Below are 20,814 nucleotides of genomic sequence, written 5' to 3'. Positions count from 1 at the left end.
CACTGAGTAGAGTTCCCTGTGCTACGCAGTAGTTTCTCATTAGTTATCTATTTTATACATAGTATCAATAGTGTATATATGTCAATCCCCATCTCCCACTTCACCCCACACCCCCCTTTCCCCCCTTGGTGTCCATACATTTGTCCTCTACATCTGTGTCTCCATTTCTGCTTTGCAAATAAGATCATCTATAACACTTTTCTAGATTCCACAAATATGCGTTAATATACGATATTTGTTTTTCTCTTTCTGACTTACTTCACTCTGTATCACAGTCTCTAGTTCCATCCACATCCCTACAAATGACCCAATTTTGTTCCTTTTTATGGCTGAGTAATATTCCATTGTATATATATACCACATCTTCTTTATCCATTCCTCTGTTGATGAACATTTAGGTTGCTTCCATGTCCTGGCTTTTGTAAATAGTGCTTCAGTGAACATTGGGGTGCATGTGTGTTTTTGACCACTGACTTTAAAAACGACCCACCCAAGTAATCTATACCCAAACCCTGAAGTTTAAACATAGACATTTTGGAAGAGGACTAGATTTTTAACAAAGAATTTATTCGTGAAAAATATCTTGAACCAGATGATTAAAACTGCAGCCTGAGAACTGACCATGTCTGCCAACTTTCTACAGATCAAATTTTATATCAGGCTTCAAGATAAAGGTTGATATCAATGCCAACCAGTGCAGCATCGGGTCTGGATATATTAGTGTTGAATATTGTGCTTAAAAAAAAGAAGAAGGGAAAAGAAAAAGAAAGAACAGAAATCATTTGGAAAACCCACACAGGAATAGGACACAATCTAGGAAACTGAGTGCCCCTTGTTAACACAAGAGCTAAATTAACATTCTCCAACTGCTTCCAGCTATTGATATTCATTTTGGAACAGGCAGGACACATTTAGAAAATGGCACATCACCAGAAAGTGTGGGTGAGGGTGTGCAATTTTGCCTACTACAATGCAGCCAGCATCTTTCCAGAACCAACTTCAGGAGCCAGAGAAGAAAATTTTTTGCATAAACCCTTTATATTGGAGTGTATTCATTAATTTATTTATTTTTGCTGTGTTAGGTCTTCGTTTCTGTGCGAGGGCTTTCTCTAATTGTGGCAAGCGGGGGCCACTCTTCATCGCGGTGCGCGGGCCTCTCACTATTGCGGCCTCTCTTGTTGCGGCTCACAGGCTTCAGACGCGCAGGTTCAGGAGCTGTAGCGCACGGGCTTAGTTGCTCCGCGGCATGTGGGATCCTCCCAGACCAGGAGTGTAATAATCCTCCTACAAAATAAACTATATAAAATTGAGTAGTATCAGGACTTCCCTGGTGGCGCAGTGGTTAAGAATCTGCCTGCCAATTCAGGGGACATGGGTTCGAGCCCTGGTCTGTGAGGATCCCACATGCTGCAGAGCAGCTAAGCCCCTTCACAGCTACTGAAGCCTGCACACCTAGAGCCAGAGAAGCCACTGCAACAAGAAGCCTGTGCACCACAGTGAAGAGTAGCCCCCGATCACCACAACTGGAGAAAGCCCACGCACAGCAACGAAGACCCAATGCAGCCAAAAATAAAATAAATTAATAAAAAAAATAATTGAGTATCATCTTATTATAAATAGCCATTCAAAGAAGATGCATTTTAAAATAAACTTCTTGGCCTTTAAGCTAGTGATCTTGGTTATTGCCAACTGAATTCATAATTAAAGGGATATAGTTTCACTTAATGTATAATAATCTACATATACCTCTTAATGAAAATGAGATGACTATTTATTTATATGTATCATTTATCAATTTAACAATGAGCAGACAAACGTAAGAACGGGCACATCAGCCAGCTACCATAAAGGCTTGCCTTTGGGCAAAAGGAGAAATAGAGGTGGGTGGATACTAAAAATATCATTAAGCCATAAACTGAGGAAAACTAATATATTTACTAGGATTAGTGTGCATTTTACTCTAATAATACTGTTCTCATACCAAGCCAAAGAAAGCCTTCTCAAAATATCCTTCAAAAACATTTATTTGGATACTAACTCGGAAAATCTCACTAAGGGTGCGAGGCCTTTAGTAGTGCCAACCTACGCAGACATCTATTTTGTGACTTGTAAAGGAGCTACACATCTCTTTAAAAGGTTCAAAGCTTATATAAGAAGCTAGCTATCTTGTCATATCTGAGAATGGAAAGATTTATCAAACAATTCCCACCCTGTCTCCACTCCTAACTACTTGTTTAGAATTGATTCCTACAAGGTACATTACAGGATGAAATAGGTCATTCCAGGATAGGTAAGTCTTTGATGAAAGCATTTGCTAGGATTTCTCATTTCTTCCCTCAAGTCCATGAGACAAAGCAAAGCATTCACTCTAATATCCAGGCTTTCAAAGCAGAGGCCCTTTTATTAGAGTATGTTCAATATAGAAAACATGGTCTGTACCATGCTCCCACCCCCTAGCCTCAACCCCCTAGGCCTAGGGAGAGCAGACTTATCATTGATGGATCTCCATGGCTTAACAAAGTTCTCTGATGCACAACAGTCCACTGTGGGTCCATGGTCCCATGGCTCTGCCTCCCAGAGAGCCTCAAAGACCAAAGTCTCTTCTCAATGGTTTTCTCTGAGAGGCTCAGAAGACCCCAGGCAACACAGCCTCTATCCACCTAGTTTGGTACCCTTGATGCAGTTAAACAGTTCCTCCTTCATACCAGTGGCAAAAATGAGGGGCTGTCCAGGTTGGAGAGTGCTTAAATCTATTTACCTTTTGTGCTGGAACTCTCTCAGCAGTAAATAATGGGAGGGGAAGGGAGCAGAAGAGAAGGAAGAGGAAAGGAGAGGGGAGATGAGAGGGCAGGAGGAAAAAAGGAGGCTCACATAACTGAAAACTCTAGGGGCGGATGGTTCCTATGGCATATCTTCAGACATGGCTGGATCCAGGAGACAGCATCAGAGCTGTCTCCACCTCTCACGTCTGCTTTTCAATGATCCTCATTTTCTAGTAGGGTCTTACCTTAATGTCTGCTGGCTCCAGGCTTACATCTTCCAAGCCTTACTCTTTCTAAAGAGTGCCGATTAAATTTCCAGAATGAACACTTATCAGTTCTAATTGGCCTCAGGTCGGTTATCTGCCCATCTCTGAGCCAGTCACTGTGGGCTGAGAGGTGCAAGGACTTCCGTGATTGGCCCAGCCTGGGTCATACGCCCACCCCGGCATCCTGGAGGAAGGGAAGTTGCAGAAAGCAAACCCAGGTGCTGCTACAGAAGAAGAGCATTTAGGTAAACCCACGGCTGATCTCAGAACCCTCGTCATTCTGCCCTTGGCTTCATACCCTGTCTCACATGTTCCCAACCTAGGAACCTTTGTCCTTCACCATGTCTGTCTAGCATAGGGCTGCTCAACACGTTTTCCTGACACAGGAAAACCCGTGTGGTATAGTGACTCTACAGCCAAGCAACCTGGCTTCCAATTCTGGGTCTATCACTTTAGCAAGTTGCACAATCTCTCTGTGCCTCAGTTTCCTCATCAGAAAAAAAAAAGGCAGGAGACAATAGCACATCTATCATCTATTTGTTGGGAAAAATAAGTAAGATGATACGGGCAAAACAGCTCCTGGCATAAAGTTATCTCTCAAAAAATGTTAGGTGTTAATATTCAATGATTGGTTAACATTTCACTAACATTGCCTCATTTCTGCTTATATTTGAGACATCTTATAAATGCAGTTTATAAAAAGCTATCACTTAAGGACACATATAAGATAAGCAGGGGGCATATCTGAAGAGTGCTTTCTAAGATCATATTTCCTAAATTTTCTTCTCACCATCAATGTATAAATGGGTGTGTTTCACTGCATCCTTATACCAAACTGGGTATTATTGTCTAATCCTTCTTGCAGAACCTTTATGAAAAAACTCAGTTAACAACTATCAAGTAGATGTGTTTTTAATCCACAAGACACAATAAACACCTAAAAATCTAAAAATACAATAATTAGTTTACATTTTATCCGAAGCTCTCACTGGTTTCATATTATCTAATTTGGTTACTGATAAACTCAGAAAAGAAGGAAGCATGCTTAAAATCTGAGTGCTTTAGGAAAGTGGAATTCTGAACAGAAAAAGACTGAGTTTTTTCCCCCTGAAGGAAATTTTTAAAAATCTCGTTAGAAATAATATCATGTCCTCAGCTCATTAAAAGCAAAAGCTAAATGGATATATGAAAAGGAGAAAATAGACCATTTTTAATGTGTGGAAGAAAGTTGTAATGAATATTTTTCCAGCAGTTCTCTAACAGCATTTTAGTCTATTTAACTCATCAAATTGCTACCACTGAAAAACATCAAACCGAATCTAAATTTCCTTATTCAAGTTAAACACTGTATAGGAAATCTTGTATGCCTTTTAAAACAAAGAAAACCCTTCTCTGCTTTCTCAGCTTTCAAGTGTTTCAGGAGGAAAATTCTAAATGGGATGAAGAATGTATTTATCCTCAAAAATCCCCTCAAATGTCCCAGGGGATTTCATTTTCAACAGTGCCATAATTGAAAACAAAGCCTATGTATGTTATTAATTGATTTTCCTTTAATTCTTTTCAAATGCTTGTTGCCAAAAAATCTGAATGAATGTTTCATACTCCTTTAAAGTGAAATCTGAATAAAACTGACAGGAAGATGCTAAGCTCCCACCGCAAGCCTGGTAGTTTGGAAGGGAGGGAGGGCTGGGACCACCCCTGTCTTGCAAGAGCTGAGCACTTCACAGAGCACGCAAGTTCCACTCATAAAGAAAGTCTCCAGTGATTCAGACACTGGTCTGTGAGAAACATAAAGAAATTTAAAGAGAGACATCAGAGTTTCCTTGGTGACAGAAGTGTTTCCAGACAAAGGGGAGACAGGACCTAGGCTCTGAAGAGTAGTTAGATTTAGACAGGCTGAATGGGGAGGATAAAACATCCCACTACAATCCCTGTGCGACTCACAATGGCTCCTGTGAAAATGGACACATTTCCAAAGACACGTCTCCTGGCTGGTGGTATGTAATGTCATCATGTTTCCGACCGTTCAGTAATGTACAAAGATCGTATATAGCCCAGTAGCTTTGCAAGTCACTGTGGTATGACTGTAAAGTTCTTTAAAGTAAGACTGAACATTCTGTTGCTTATACCCAATAACCAGAATGGGTAAAAAAGGCATGTCGAGGGGTAATAATTATTGTTGTTGGTATTATCACTATTCATTTTAACTTTACTCTCAACAGTTGCTTTTTACCTAATCCCCATAAACATCTTCATAAAGAATTGTATCAGAAAAAAATTATGCCAGAAGTACCAGAGGAGATCCCAAGTCATACCAAAAGAAGCAACCCAGCCCTGCGATGAGAACAGGGCAGTCTAAGATACTAGAAAGCTGCCTTCACTGCCACATTCTCAATTCTTGGGAAATTCTGTACTGATTTGTATCGCCAAATAGAAACTTATTTACAGCATCCTGTAAGAACAGGTAGCAGCCAAAGCTAGGGCAAAGACGACCTCTCAACTGTAGTATATAGAAGAGGGGCCATCTTATAACAAACTTGATGGTTACTGGATTTCATTCCAAGAGAAAGGTGGGGTCAGGCAACACCCCACCTTAGAGCACCTGTTGGAACCCCATTTGGTAAGAGGCAACACAATGTCTGGGCCAAAAAGAAGGGTACATAATTCAGCCTCCAATAATTGAGAATTGGCCACAATATAGTACAGCATAAACGCATTCCACTAGAATATTATTACTCAAGTGCAAAGCCACCCTCTCCTTTTCTTATGTAATGAATAAAGAAGCAACAGTGCAGATAACTGACCACTGTGAGCACATATAAATTGGTGGTCAAATAAGGAAGTGAACCCAGGGCCTTTCATATCGCTTCCAGCTCCATCTCAGCCATATGTCTTCCTCGTCTCTCTCAAAAGGAAATTGGGAGTAAAATCCCCAAAGTACCCAAAGTCCTTGGCATACTATTCACCACTCCATTACAGACAGAAAAACATAAGGAGAAAGAATTCACGCTTGCCAACAGGATTGCATGCTCTTTGACTGCAACTGCCAGTAAGTTCTCAATCTTCTGAACAGGAAATGCAACTGACATCTGGGTGGAACAGCTCTTCCTTGTGCAGGATGTCTCGAGTGTCAGTAGCACAATCAAAATCAAAACTGTCCCAACACACTTCCCAGACTACCTCTGATTAAGAGTCACTTGGTTGGGCTTCCCTGGTGGCGCAGTGGTTGAGGGTCCGCCTGCCGATGCAGGGGACACGGGTTCGTGCCCCGGTCCGGGAAGATCCCATATGCCGCGGAGCGGCTGGGCCCGTGAGCCATGGCCACTGAGCCTGCGCATCCGGAGCCTGTGCTCCGCAAGGGGAGAGGCCACAACAGTGAGAGGCCCGCGTACCGCAAAAAAAAAAAAAAAAAAAAAAGTCACTTGGTCACTGAGCCATAGCTACTCACACTGTTCCATTGCCTGAGCCTCCATCCAACGCTTAACCAAGTACGTTACACTGTATTAATGCAGCACTCAATATTTCCAAGAGCAAACTCAGGATCTCTTCCTCCACCAGCTCCCTCTCCAAATGACCTTATTTCTATAAACAGAAACTGCCTCCAGAGCTCTGAGTTACCTCTGACTCTTCCTCCCAGTCCATATTTTCTTCTCGATCTTGCCCTGCCTTTCCATCCCCGCTATCATCCTCTTTCCTGAAGGACTAATATATTCATTCAACTCATCTCCCTGCTCCTGTGCTACCTGATCTCCTAGTCTGTCTTAATCCCAGCTCTATTTGTACATCACTCATGCTTAGAAATATTTCAAGGACTCCCTACTGTCTACTAAACTAAATACCTTGACCCAGCATTGAGACCTTTCATAACACGACCCCAAAGGTTTTTCCTGACATACCAACCATTACTCCCCCCAAAATACCTATTCTCCAATCTGTGCATTCCTTCCCAACTCATTTCCCACCTCAGCTATATGCTTTCCCTGTTTCTCCCAATGAAAGAGATGGCTCTGCCTGAAATGTCTTTCCACATTTCTAGCCAAATCAGTTTGCAGGTCCTGCTCACAAAGCTTTTCCAACTACCCCAACATAAGATTTCCTTCTCCTTCCATCCTCCCTCCCCCACACAATACCTTGTATTTTACTATCCTAACATACTTATTCTTGTACCCAACCACTGTAGTGAGAAAAAAAAAATGTTGTATTTGGATTATTGCACAGGTGACAAAAGCCTGATTTCTGTTGAGGGACCCACTGTCTCAATCCATCAGAACTGGATGAGGCCTCCTCCAAGGTCCCAAGGGTGGGGCAGAGGATTCCAGGCTCCGGCCGTCAGCACATCCCATCTGCCAGCCACAGTGAGGGGTTCCGAGATGTGCACATTATACAAGTCTAGGCAACAGTGCTCAGTCAGAATCCAGCTCCCGGCTTTTCTTTGGGAAAGGGGAAAAGCACTGAAGAGGGAGGATGGAAAGCTGGATGGGGCAGAACTGAAAGGTGAGAGACATTACCTGACACATGTACCACACCACGCAATGCCTAGTCCTATCCCTGAAGTTTTCAGTTCCATAGGTAAAAAATATTCTTTTCTTGAGGTCCCTCACAACCATAAATTCTACCTAAATTATCCTTTCTACTGTCTGTTGGCTATGTAAGCAAAATGTCTGACCCTTAATCACGTTTCCCCTCCATGCTTAGCTCATCCAGGTCCCTGTACATTATACAGTTGTACAACGACAAATGTGCATGGTACTAATTCAATACTTTTACTCAAGAAGTGTTTTCTATATGGATTTGAGAGTAAATACTTTAATTAGAAGGAAATAAAGGATTTAATTTTAGCTCTTTGCAGTCTCTCCAGTCATCACCTTATCACCTGTAGTCAGTAGACGCTGAAAGGCTTTCATTAACAAGTTTCAGGAAGGTTTTGCATTCATAATCAAACTCTTCTGTAGAAACCCGTCCCTGCTTTCAGGATTACTTAAGCACTAGTGGCATATGGTAAAGCAGGTGTTTGGCAGCAAATGTTTTTTAAAAGATCTTTTCAAGACCACAAACTGGTTTCCCACTCTAAAATTACGTAGAATACTACAATTTTAGCTTGGCTTCCCTGACCCTTTCAGTAATATATTAATTTCATCCCACTGAGAAGCCACAAGCTTATTAGGTGCTGCCAAAAGAGGTGCAGTTGTGCTGGTTCTCTTCAAGGCCTAAGTAAGCTTCACAGTTGTTTTTATTTGTGCCCAAACATAAATGCTTTGGAAAAATAAACACATGTGTGCCCAGCCACACTGGGATGTTGCGGACTCACCTGCAGTGGAAATCAGGAGACCATCTCCTAACAGACATCCCAGGGTCTTGCTCCTTTCCAGGATTAACTAACTGACCCTCAGTTTCAAGTTTCAGCCCTCAGGCTTGCAAACTCAAAAACCTACATGTGGCACTCCGCGGACTTGGATGCATCTTCAAAGGTGGACTTTCATAAAACAAGCTTATGGACCAATATAGAAAATCACAATGCCAATTAGTTTGGTTTACAATAAAAGGTAACTATCTTTATTAGGTATTAGAAAACTACTGAGTATTAGGTATTAAAAAATTTAAAGTTCACCTGATCACTCTACTCTCTCCCATAGCTAAGCTCATGGGAGACAAATCATAATCCTAAGATTGCTTTGGTGAGTACTGAAATCAAAGAAAACGGGACTTAGATGTCCTTACAAAATGTACCTCAGACAAGACAGCTAAGGAAACATCATTCCTATAAGAATCCAAGTCAATTGGCCACACTCCCTCCCCATGGAGAGAGCTGGCTGCACCATGACCAAGCTCCCCCTCATTCCATATGCCTTCTAACTACCTTTCCTTCAGGGCCAGCTCCATAATTTGCAGGGCTCAATCCAAAATAAAAATGTGGAGCTCCTTGTTCAAAAAGTGGGATAAAAGTGCCATTAAGATTCTAAAATATAGGGGCTTCCCTGGTGGCGCAGTGGTTGAGAGTCCGCCTGCTGATGCAGGGGACACGGGTTCGAGCCCCGGTCCAGGAGGATCCCACGTGCGGCGGAGCGGCTGGGCCCGTGAGCCAAGGCCGCTGAGCCTGCACGTCCGGAGCCTGTGCTCCGCAACGGGAGAGGCCACAACAGTGAGAGGCCCACGTGCCACAAAATTCTAAAATATAAAATTTTTTCTTTCTTCCATCCTTTCTCTTTCTTCTCTCTCTCTCCCCCCGCTCCCCTCAACCTGTCGAGGTGTTTTTCTTAATTTGGCACTTAATATCCACTCCCTGGAGTACAGAGATACTCACTGGGCCAGTACAGACCGTCACAGGCACCCAAGGGCCCTGTCCCATAACTTGGCATACGTGTGCAACCCACCAGCTAGCAGGTTCCCTCTGCCACCAGCTCCCTCCCTGGCTGGACTGACAGGGTCTGGGGTAGGGGCAGTGAAGTCAAGCAGGCATCTCCCCTTGCAATGTGGCATGTGCCGAACCCACAGTGGACAGGGCATCCCAAAGATCTGCAACCCCCAAGTCGGGGCACACTCAGTACCTGAATTAGGAGTGGGCGAGGGGCTCACTCCACTGAGTGACCTGCTGACAGCACTGTGGTGCTGTCAGCCCAGGGTGGGAATGACCACCACCGTGCCTCGTACCAAGACACCACACGGTGTGCTTATTGGACCCTGACGCTCCCTGCACCCAGACTCCCAGGCCGGATAGTGGTTGTCTGATGGTCGAGACAGGAACAGCCCAGGCCGGACAAGGGTACAGGAGGTGAGGGAGCAGCCTACCAAGTATCTGTCCCAGGGAGCTGGGCTCCATGCTCCTGGACATGCTCCACTGTCCCACTGGACTCACCTTCATAAACTACAAATTCAAAGGTAAAATTATCAAGAATTTCAAGAGAGCAACTACAAAGCACTTCACCTCAAGGACGGAGCCCTTCTCGTGGGACCCCCCCTTGTGTGACTGAACTAGCCGTACACCCATAAAGCCAGCCTGCTTCTCTTGCTTTTTGTTTTCTTCTAAATGTCACTGGGTATGCCACAGCTCCAACAAGCAACAGTCCCGTTTTGCCTATAGCTATAACTTAATAACTTACCTCAAGAAAATAAAGGTTCCTCTTTAATTAACCAATTATTTTTAGACTGGGATTCTAAAGGCTAAGCAACTTCCACAATGTGTATTGATTTCATAATCAAACTAAAAGAAGCATTCCTGTTTTCCTCATTTCCAAGCCCTAGTACCCAAACACTGACAACATCGACAGCTGACCAAGCATAGCAATAACCACAGACTGAAACCTGCTTCAAGGACGCATTTATCTCCATTCATTTATTTATTCAATAGATTTAACGAATCTTATGTGCCTACATGCCAGGCGTTATGCTCTATGTTACAAAATTCAAGAATTACACAGTCCCCTGAAGAGTGTGCATTGAAACGGGGAAGATAGACACAGAAATGGAAAATTTAGTTTGGTAAGTGCTATGGAACCATTTGCCATGGAAGCACAAAAGAAAAGCATTCAACCCAGCCTAGTGGGGTGGGGTAAAGGTTTTCCAGACCTTTTCCATCAAGCAGTGGGACACATTTTCCCCAAGAAAACTGATAGCACCTTGGAGTTACATGTTCCTTTTCCTACAGACTTTCAGAATCTATCATATGAGAACACACCACCTCCTCTGAAAGTACCAAGTAGCCTTGCCAAAAAAAAAAAAAATCAACCTAGATCTATTCAAGCCTCCAGAACCAACTACCAATTTACAAGAAATATGGGGGACAGAGGGCCATATTAAACTAACCATGAGGAATGCAGTCAGCAAAATCCAGACTGTGAGAAACTCTAATAGGACAAATATCTTGATTCCTTCCAAAATTAAACTACAAGAAAAAAATAGGTGGAAGAGGGCTTCCCTGGTGGTGCAGTAGTTAAGAATCCACTTGCCAACACAGGGGACACGGGTTCGAGCCCTGGTCTAGGAAGATCCTGCATGCCGCGGAGCAACTAAGCCCATGCGCCACAACTACTGAGCCTGTGCTCTGAGCCACAACTACTGAGCCCACGTGCCACAACTACTGAGGCCGTGCACCACAACTACTGAAGCCCACGCGCCTAGAGGCTGTGGTCCGCAACAAGAGAAGCCACTGCAGTGAGAAGCCCGTGCACCACAACGAAAAGTGGCCCCTGCTCGCCCCAACTAGAGAAACACCGCCCACAGCAGCAAAGACCCAATGCAGCTATAAATAAATAAATAAATTTATTTATTTATTAAAAAAATAGGTGGAAAAGCACTCATTAGATTAAAAGGGACTTAAAGGACATATCCACCAACTGCAATACGTGGGCCTTGTGTGGAAGTTTTTGAATCCTTATGGGGGAAAGATATTATAACATTTATGAGACCAAGATATTTAATGAAATTAAGGATCTGTTCATTTTCTAGATGTGATCATAGCATTGTAGTTACAGTTAAAGAGGCATAAAAGCATAATGGTTAAGGGTCCAAGCTTTGGGATCATACTTCCCGGTTTCAGACATCTCTTCTGAGACTGGGCAACAAAACTTTGAGTAAGATCCAATGGCTGCATGTTCTCACCTCTAACACAGGAAATAATAATGGCAGTTGTTTCATTAAGTTGTTGGAGGATTATGAGATGTAACAATACCGTGAAAAAGCATTTGATACAGTGCCTGGTTCACAGTAACCATCTATTCCATTTTTATTACTACTGAGGTGATGAGGAACCTTTTTAACACCTTGCTATTGACCGCACTCAGCTCAGTTACTCTGGACTAGATTACTCCTTTTGCCCAACCAGATGCCTGCAGGACATCACCTAATGGGAGCTCACCATTCCCATCCACCATCCTCCCTATTCTGTTCCTCTGCTCCCAGCTGCCAAATTCACAGATCCCGATTCCTTTCCTTTACCGCCCCATGAAAAGTATAGTCTCAAGAATCAAGGCTTCTCCTAAAAAGGGTGCTGGTTCATCTCCTCAGCTAAATTTCTTTGAGTAAACCTTTTTCAATTCATACATTCGTGCCCTAATTTGCCCCAGCAGGACCCAGGCCCTGCCCTTCCAATCCTGGCCATGGCAAACCCATGCTTCTTCTTCCACTCCAGGCTTGTGTTGTATGTCCTGGGATCCAACAAACAATTTCACTGTTTGCTGCCTCTCACTGCCTTCAGGCTACAGAACCACACTTCGAGTCTGAAATTTTTCACCGTCTGCTGCCATCTTGACCTTTTCTCCACTTCAGGGTAGAGAAGGGCAAGGCTCCTTGTAAATCCTTAAGATCAGTGCTGCCTTACTGATTTCACCAAGGCTACTTACTTGGTGCTTTGCACGTGTAGGCACTACAAAAATCCCTCCTGATTTTTTTTATAATACTTAGAAGCAAGGAGTAAAGCTGGTTTACATGTCAGGATCTGGAGAAAACAGTATACAAAGACTGACTTCAGGAAACTAGTGTAGAGAAAGTGATAGCATTCGTAAAATCTTCTCCCATCCCAAAAGGAAAAAAAAATTCTAATTATTCCTCCCTTCTTAAGAATAGACCTGGGCTGTCTGTCACAGTTCTGCTACTAATTAGATGTACAGGATTCCAGGTAGATGATTTAACCTCTCTAGGACCCCAGCTTCTTCATCTGTAACAAGAGGATGCTGGATTATAGGATCTCTGAAAACTCCTCCAGCTCCAAAGGTATGATTTTAAACATTAGAAATAAAACTCCCAGATGCAGATGTCCATCCTGTGTCTAAAGCAGGTGAACCCATAGTCACTGACACTATTTTCACAACAACCATTAACCAACAATGCCTCATGACTACTAAACTGAATACTAAAATGACTGCTAATACCATTATAAATTTAATAATAGTATAATATGTATCAGTTGCCTTAAGTTGCATGTGCAAGAGTTATACGGTATTAGTCTAACATCTTGTGAAATAAGTCATAATGTTAATATTAATAACTTATTGGCACAGAGTCCAGCATATTTTCAAATGCTACATGGTAAACAGTCCAATATCTGCTGAGTTCATTCATTTAATTAGGAATTCTGCCCTAGATGATGCTTTGTTCAGGCTTTCGAGACTGCATCACGCTAAAGTGAGATTGCCCTGGCTGAGCTAGCATAATTCTTCAGTTCCTTTTCCTTGCTCCCCTCTTTGTTCTCTGGAATTTAGGTATAAAATTGAGTTATCAACCACTTTTGTTCAAGGCTGACCCACCTTAAACGACCATCTTGGAATGCAGCCAAGGCTATAAAAATACATCTAGAGACAGAAGTGTTTCCAGGAAACTGAAAAAGACTGACATAAACGTTTGTAAATAAAATCACAGACTCACAGCTTGCACAAAAGTAGGACTTCAGCTCAGCATCCGGCAAGCTGGCACCTGTTTGGGCCTACATTTTTACCTGTCCTGGAAACTCCATTACAATGAATCTAATGGCCATGGTACATAAAGACAAGTGTTTGTTAGGCACCCTAGCAAAAAGTTGCCCCAACTGTATTACAGGCAAAAGGGTGGTCTCAAAAGAAAATCAACCTAATCCTGTCCTCAGCCCACTTCACTGGCTATGGAAACACTATATTAGAAAGAAGGGGACAGCTGTAACTTAGAGAAGTAGCATTTTAGTGATGGGGATCAAATCATCATTTCAGTCTTTCCTAAAGTTCTAGGCATAGTGCTGCTGAACGACACATAGAGGAAAGGAGATCTAGACACTTGGGTTCAAGAGCCAGCCAAGCACTAAAAGGAGGATCAAAGTTGATCAAGTCACTGCCCCTCTCTGGGCCTCAATTTCTTCATCACTGAAACAAGACTGGACCACCCAATCTCTAAGGTCCATTTGGAATTCAACATCTATGAATCAATGACATTTATTCAAATATCTGGGTTGTCATTTCAACCCATTTCACCCATCATACATAGAAAAAAACCATCCTCTTTTACCTTCACTCCAACCTCTATAATGCGGTTGAAATGCCAACACATTTACAGTAGACTCTACACCACCCCTCTGTGGGGCTCAACCACTGCCCCACTCTCACTTCCCAAATGTCCCAGTTTTATCCTGTTGCAGGGCATGTTAACACATCTGACTTCTTTCAAAACCAGAACTCCTTCCTTCTTCAGGTGTGTTTTCATGAACTGACACACTATAAATAAAGCGTGTCAAGGACAATGGTCAATATCCAGATTCCCCACAGGCCTGTCCATTTTCAATCCAGTCCTGACAGAGTCAGGTTACCTCAGTTATCTCCTAGCCACCTGCTTTTGTAAATGAAGCTTCACTGATAACACAGCTGCATTCGTCTACATACCGTTTACGGCCGCTTTCTCACTACAACAGCAGAGTTAATTAATTGCAGAAGACACAATATGGCCAACAAAGCCTAAAATATTTGCTACCTAGCCCTTTACAGAAGTCTGCTGACCCCTGCCCTAAACGGATGCATGGCAAGCCTAGCACTAAGCTGCTCTTCCAAAGATCCTCTGGATAAAGGCAGTACTGAAGGAAGGATAACATTCACTGAGGGTCTCCTACATGCTGGGTACCACACTAGCTTTCTACCTACTTTTTGCCTAAGCAGTGTTACAGACTTGATACCACTAGACTGTACACTCCTCCAGGACAGAAAGCGAGATTCTCTTTATAACCTCAGCTCCTAAAAAACTGGCTGTACACAGAAGACACTCAATATATATCTGTTGAGCTGAATTACAGGTTATCTTATTTAAGGTCACACAATAACCTACAAGGAAACTGAAGGTCAGGTAAATGGCAGGACAAGGTGTGAGCCCAGGTTGGTCTGACTCTCTCCAATATTCTATAAGACTTGAAACAAGTCAGCAGTCTTCCTGGGAACTGAGTTATTGTCACCACCACCTGATAACATGGAGCTGCTCTTGGCTTCCCAAATTTCTGTCCCACACCACAATTCTATCCCCAGCAGTCGCATGTAACTACCATTCTCTGAGCACCTACTATGCACCAAGCGCTAGTCTACGTTTTTTGTATGTATTGATGCCTTAACTCTTTGCAGCCCCATGAGTGGTACCACTGATTGTCCCATTTTATAGATGGCAAAACTGAGGCCCAAAGGATTTAAGTAACTCATCTAAGGTCACATAGCTAGTAGGGGGTAGAGCCAGGATTTAAATCCAAGATATCAGACTCCAGAGCACCTACCCTTAACCACTACCCTAAACCATCTCACTTTTACCATAAGATTTTTCGACAGCTCAGCCAAAGACATACATCCTCCATAAAAACTTTAAAATGAGAACAAACATTTCATTCCATATCTCCCCTTTACCCACCATATCATTTATTTATACTAAATGTCATTATACTAAAATGCATTCATGTGCTTTTTTTATCTTCCCTTTTATGCCACAAGCTCCTTTAAGGTAAAGACCATTTCTAAGGAGTTATAAGCCCAAATGTTTAAATAATAACAAACAGGGACTTCCCTGGTGGCACAGTGGTTAAGAATCCGCCTGCCAATGCAGGGGACACAGGTTCAAGCCCTGGTCCAGGAAGATCCCACATGCCACAGGGCAGCTAAGCCCATACGCCACAACTACTGAGCCTGCACTCTAGAGCCTGCGAGTCGCAACTACTGAGCCTGTATGCTACAACTACTGAAGTCTGCACGCCTAGAGCCTGTGCTCTGCAACAAGAGAAGCCACCACAATGAGAAGCCTGTGCACCGCAACAAAGACTAGCCCTTGCTCACTGCAACTAGAGAAAGACCACCAAGGCAGCAATGAAGACCCAATGCAGCCAAAAATAAAGATAAATAAATAAGCTAAAAAAAAAATGTTATTAAAAAAAAAAAATCCACCTGCCAATGCAGGGGACACAGATTCGAGCCCTAGTCCAGGAAGATCCCACATGTCGTGGAGCAACTGAGTTCGTGAGCCACAACTACTGAGACTGTGCTCTAGAGCCTGCAAGCCACAACTACTGAGCCCGTGTGCCACAACTACGGAAGCCCATGCATCTAGAAACCCATGCTCTGCGACAAAGCAAGCCACCGCAATGAGAAGCCTGCCCACTGCAATGAAGAGTAGCACCCACTCACCGCAACTAGAGAAAGCCCGCACACAGCAACAAAGACCCAACGCAGCCAAAAATAAAAAATATAAATAAATAAATTTATTTTAAAAAATAATAATAATAATAACAAACATCTTCCATTTGGTATTTCCACAAACTTTAGAACAAAAAACTTTTTTTTCTAGATAAAACAAGGGAATTTATTGACTCACAAAACAAGCACCCAGGGAAGCTTTGAGCTGCAGGTATGGTTGTATCTAGGGGCTCAGCAGAATGTGTTTCTCTTTCTCCATCTCTCTTTTTTTTCTTCTATTGGGTCAATCCCAAGATGATACACTTTTTAGTGAAGGTATTATGGGTTGCCTACAGCTCCAGGTTCACATTCCTCCAGCTATGTGTCTAATGGAAATGAAAGTTATTTTTCTTCCCTGTGCTGAAATATATCTTGGGTGAAGAAAGAGTCAGCCTTACAGTCCTGAGAGTGCTGTCCTTTGAAAGGTGAGTTTACAAGGTTGGCCCCTTGGCTGGTACATTGAAACTTGGATTTCAGGAGGTTCCCATCATTTCCTGATTAGAATGGCTCACTTTGTCAAAATTATTTATGCAAACAACACTGTTTATGCTGACAACCTGCCTTCCTCCTGGGAGTCTGGGATTTCAGTACGTGCCAAGCAGAGGATGCCGACGTGACCAGCCCTGATAAAAACCCTGGGCAATGAGTCCCTAATGGGCTTTCCTGGTAGACAACATTTCAAATGTGTTGTTACATGTTGCTAGAGGAATTAAGTGCACCTTTTGTGACTCCACTGGGAGAGAATTCTGGAAGTTTGTACCAAGACAGAAAACTTTTTTTGGTGGCTTTCATTAGTTCAGTCTTCAGGTCTAATAAAGGACAACTGTGTGAACTAAGCTTTTTTGTTATTAAGCATCCAGGTTACATGGCAGTATTTAAGAAGTGCACAGGTTTTCACAGGTTGGTAGATCCTCTTGCACAAGACATTATAAAGTACATTTATTTTAATATAAAATAAATTAAAATCCCATTATTATACAAGTTATTATTTTCTCTAAGTTAAATCCTGTCTTGAAAATTTAGGAACTATTGGTGTTTGTTACAGTGCTGAACACTAATATTAATGCAGAGATTACATGTATTTATAACTCCACTCAGATTAAACCTAGGAGCCACTTTCCTTATAAATATGCCATTTATTTTAGAAAGGTGGAACTGGTGGAAAGACCGTGGAACTAAAAACAGAAATGGGAGTTCAGATTCCAGTTCTGTCAGTTACTAGCCAATGTACTCGAGCATATCATCATCTCAATGGGCATCAATTTCCCCATCTCTAAAGATAATATTCACTCTGCCTTCATTCTAGAGTTGTAAATTTAATATTTATGAATGATGTCCCATAAGTATGGCAATATTTTTACAAAATTGTGGTGTCTTACCCCCTAGCAATATCTTATATGGTATATATATTAGATCCCCGATACGTAAGTTGAGGATATAATGAGAACACTAGGGATATCTGATTATCAGTTATATCAGCTGATTAAAGAAGGTTTTATTATTGTCTTTTAAGACTTGGCCAGAGCAAAATGTATCCGTAAATAAGCAATTTATATATTACAACAATGGCATCATTTTTGACTCACACTCTCTTTTCATATTATTTTGACAGCAAGCATGGCTGCTGTTAGAGAGTATGAAAGATGAACTTATGAGCACTGAGTTAAATTTGTTTCATTTTTAAAATATTTAATTGTAAGTATAGCATTACCTTGCATGTTCTTCACAAATCTCAATCCAGGTAAGCTTGCAAGGTGTCTTTAGGTTGGTTGCCTAACCTTCCAAGTTTAAAGAACCTCATTTTTATCTTAACCTAAAATTATTCAGAGCATCTGTAATTGTATAACACTTCTAAACTATTTCAGGCAACTTGGCTACTATATAGAATCTTTAAGAAGCAATTTACGAAGTGACTCACTTAGGTGACCCAAAAGTATTTTCACATCTGCCAAGTGCCTCATTCGCTCATTCAAGTGCACAGCAAGCACCTATTACATGGAAGCCACTTGGTAGAGTCAAGGGAGATCTGCAATTCCAATAGGACAATATCCTCACCATCAAGGAGCCCACAGGCCAGTGTATCAGCTGCATGAGCACAATAGGTAAGTACCTAACATGGAGATGCTCCCTGGAGCAGAGGAGGACAGCACAGTCTCAGGGGCCAACACCAACTGGAAAGACATTCAGAACACACCGGAAACCTGAGGACATCACTCTCACCTCACTCTCATTTTTCAAGAAATTAAGAGATATAACAAATTCATAAGCAAAGTCAGGAAAAGAAATCAGTGCTTTCACATATTATTTTAAATGCCTGTCATTTCCTTTGTCTAGGTACCTATTTCACAGTTGCATTAATGTGTATTTTAAATGACCTAAGATGTAAGGCAATGCCTTTAGGAATAAAATTAATTCTTATTACACTTCAATTTAAGGTTTCCAAGTTGAAGCCACTGACCTTAGGAAAAACGATTCTTAAACACAAGCAGGCTAGTAGCCTGAAGAAATTCACGGAGGAAAAGAAGTACAAACATATCAATGAAATGTATATTAAACTTGAACACAGGGGAGGGTCTTTGAAGCACAAAGTTCAGCAACCTAAAGCCTATGTAAAGGGCCTTCAGTGAGACAGCATCTGTTTCTCTACCGCTTCCTAATTAGACTCCCACTTGGAAGGTATATTTATACTTTTCTAGAATAAGCAAGGTCACTGCCTCACCATATCGAAAAGTTTTATCAAGAAAATGTCACAACCCAGTTAAAGTCATTCAGCAACCATTATAATTTTTAAAAGTCAGCAGAGGAATTCAAAAGACAATCATTAATTCAACAAATGTTTGTGACATACTGTATTAGTTTGCTAGGCTGCCACAACAAAGTACCACAGACTAGGTGGCTTAAACAACAGAAATTTATTTTCTCACAATTCTGGAGGATAGAAATCTGAGATCAAGGTGCAGCAGTGTTCACTCTTTCGAGGCCAATTTCCTTGGCTTGTAGATGGCCACCTTCTACTTCGTCTTCACTTGGTCTTTCCTTTGTGTGTGACTGTGTCCTAATCTCCTCTTATTATAAGGATAGTAGTCATATGGGTCAAGGCCCACCTTAATGACCTCATTTTAACAAAATTATCTCTTTAAAAACCCTATCTCCAAATACAGTCCACTCTAAGGTAATGGGGGTTAGGACTTCAACATGTGAATTCTGAAGGGGGCACAATTCAGCCCATAACACATACCTACTCTGTGCCAGGCTCTAGGCTAGGGGTTATACAAACCAGACCTGAACAACATCGATGCTTCCTCCATCCTGACAGCACTTAATTTTTCATCAGTATCTTTCATGTGTTAGTTACACATAGGTAGTAATTTAAGGACAGAAAATTAATAAGCATCAAATCTAATGAACCACGGACTATAACTGATAAATCGTGCAACCATATTGAAAGAAAGAGTAGGAAACAGGAATGAAAGGAGAGGTAAAGGGGAAGGAATGAGCTACTTTCCATGACTAGATCCTAGAGCTTCTGTACAGCACACAGCATGGGCAGCCTTCACTCCAGTCACAAAGCCTACAGGTTCCCAGCTGCCCAGGCAGGCTTTCCTGGGCAGTGCTGTTCAACGGCATTGTTGTTGAAGGCAAGTCAGTTTCTGGATGGGCAACTGGGAACCTGTTGGCTCAGTATTCTCCAACTTTAATGTGCATAAAAAGTTCTTCCCATGTGACACACAAAATATCTTCTACACTTCCTTTTATGATTGATCCAAAGGATTTTTTATGGGTGCTTTGACATAACCTCCAGTGACTACTATATGTACATACGTATATATATTTCTTTTAAAATGTATATTTTATATACATACATGTAAATGTACATATATGTTCCTTAAATATATATTTTATATATCATATATATTTTAAACATAATATACATATATGTATATATTTCTGAAAATGTGTATTTTATATACATACATATAAAATGTACATATATATTCCCAAACACATATTATATATTTATTTACCTATGTATGTGTATATATATTTAATGTATGTTATATACATACATATATTGCTTATATATTCCTAAAATATATTTTATATATTAAATATATTTTAATATGCATAATATATATCTATATACATATAATATACATATATCCTTTTAAATGTATATTTTATATACATATATTATACGTGTGTGTATATGTATACGTATGTGTGTATTCCTTAAAAAAGGACTGTCTGGACACATACCAGACAAGTGGTAGAAGGGTAGGTTAATTTATTATCCTCTTGTGCTTTTCTATAACTAATAATTAATCTCCAATCAGAAGAAAACATTACTATTTTAATAAGATAGCAGACAAGGCCTTTTTTCTTTTCCTTTCCTGTATACCTGACAACATTACAAGGAAATTAGACAAACCAATTCCTCTTTCACCTAGCATTTCCCAAGTTAATGGTCCAGAACCACTCTACCTAAAATGTGGTCCTTCAACTGCAGCATGTGTTAACACCTGTCTCTTCTAAGAGGCCTACTCAGAATTTCTTGTCCGTACATTAGATAACCTCAAACTATTTTGCTTCTGGAATTCCTGCACTTTTTATTTTTCTGTGTCTGCTGCCTCTGAG

The 20,814-nt window shown here is 41.4% G+C and overlaps 1 protein-coding gene across 6 annotated transcripts in view; it reads right to left on the bottom strand.

The window, feature by feature from the left end:
- HECW2 (HECT, C2 and WW domain containing E3 ubiquitin protein ligase 2) overlaps positions 1 to 20,814 on the bottom strand; it is a 417,892-nt gene that overhangs the window by 285,602 nt on the left and 111,476 nt on the right. The window contains exon 1 of one of the 6 annotated variants that reach the window (XM_060302120.1): positions 8,337 to 8,353. The exons of the other annotated variants lie outside the window; for them this stretch is intronic. The gene's annotated coding sequence lies outside the window, so the exon portion shown is untranslated. Of the gene's footprint in view, positions 1 to 8,336; positions 8,354 to 20,814 lie in introns of those variants that run through there. 6 annotated transcript variants of the gene reach the window in all.

Source organism: Globicephala melas, chromosome 7 (genome assembly GCF_963455315.2).
Source record: "Globicephala melas chromosome 7, mGloMel1.2, whole genome shotgun sequence".
In the NCBI taxonomy this organism is placed as follows: Eukaryota; Metazoa; Chordata; class Mammalia; order Artiodactyla; family Delphinidae; genus Globicephala; species Globicephala melas.
Note: the sequence above shows the minus strand (reverse complement) of the source record. Positions and strands in the feature narration are given on the sequence as shown.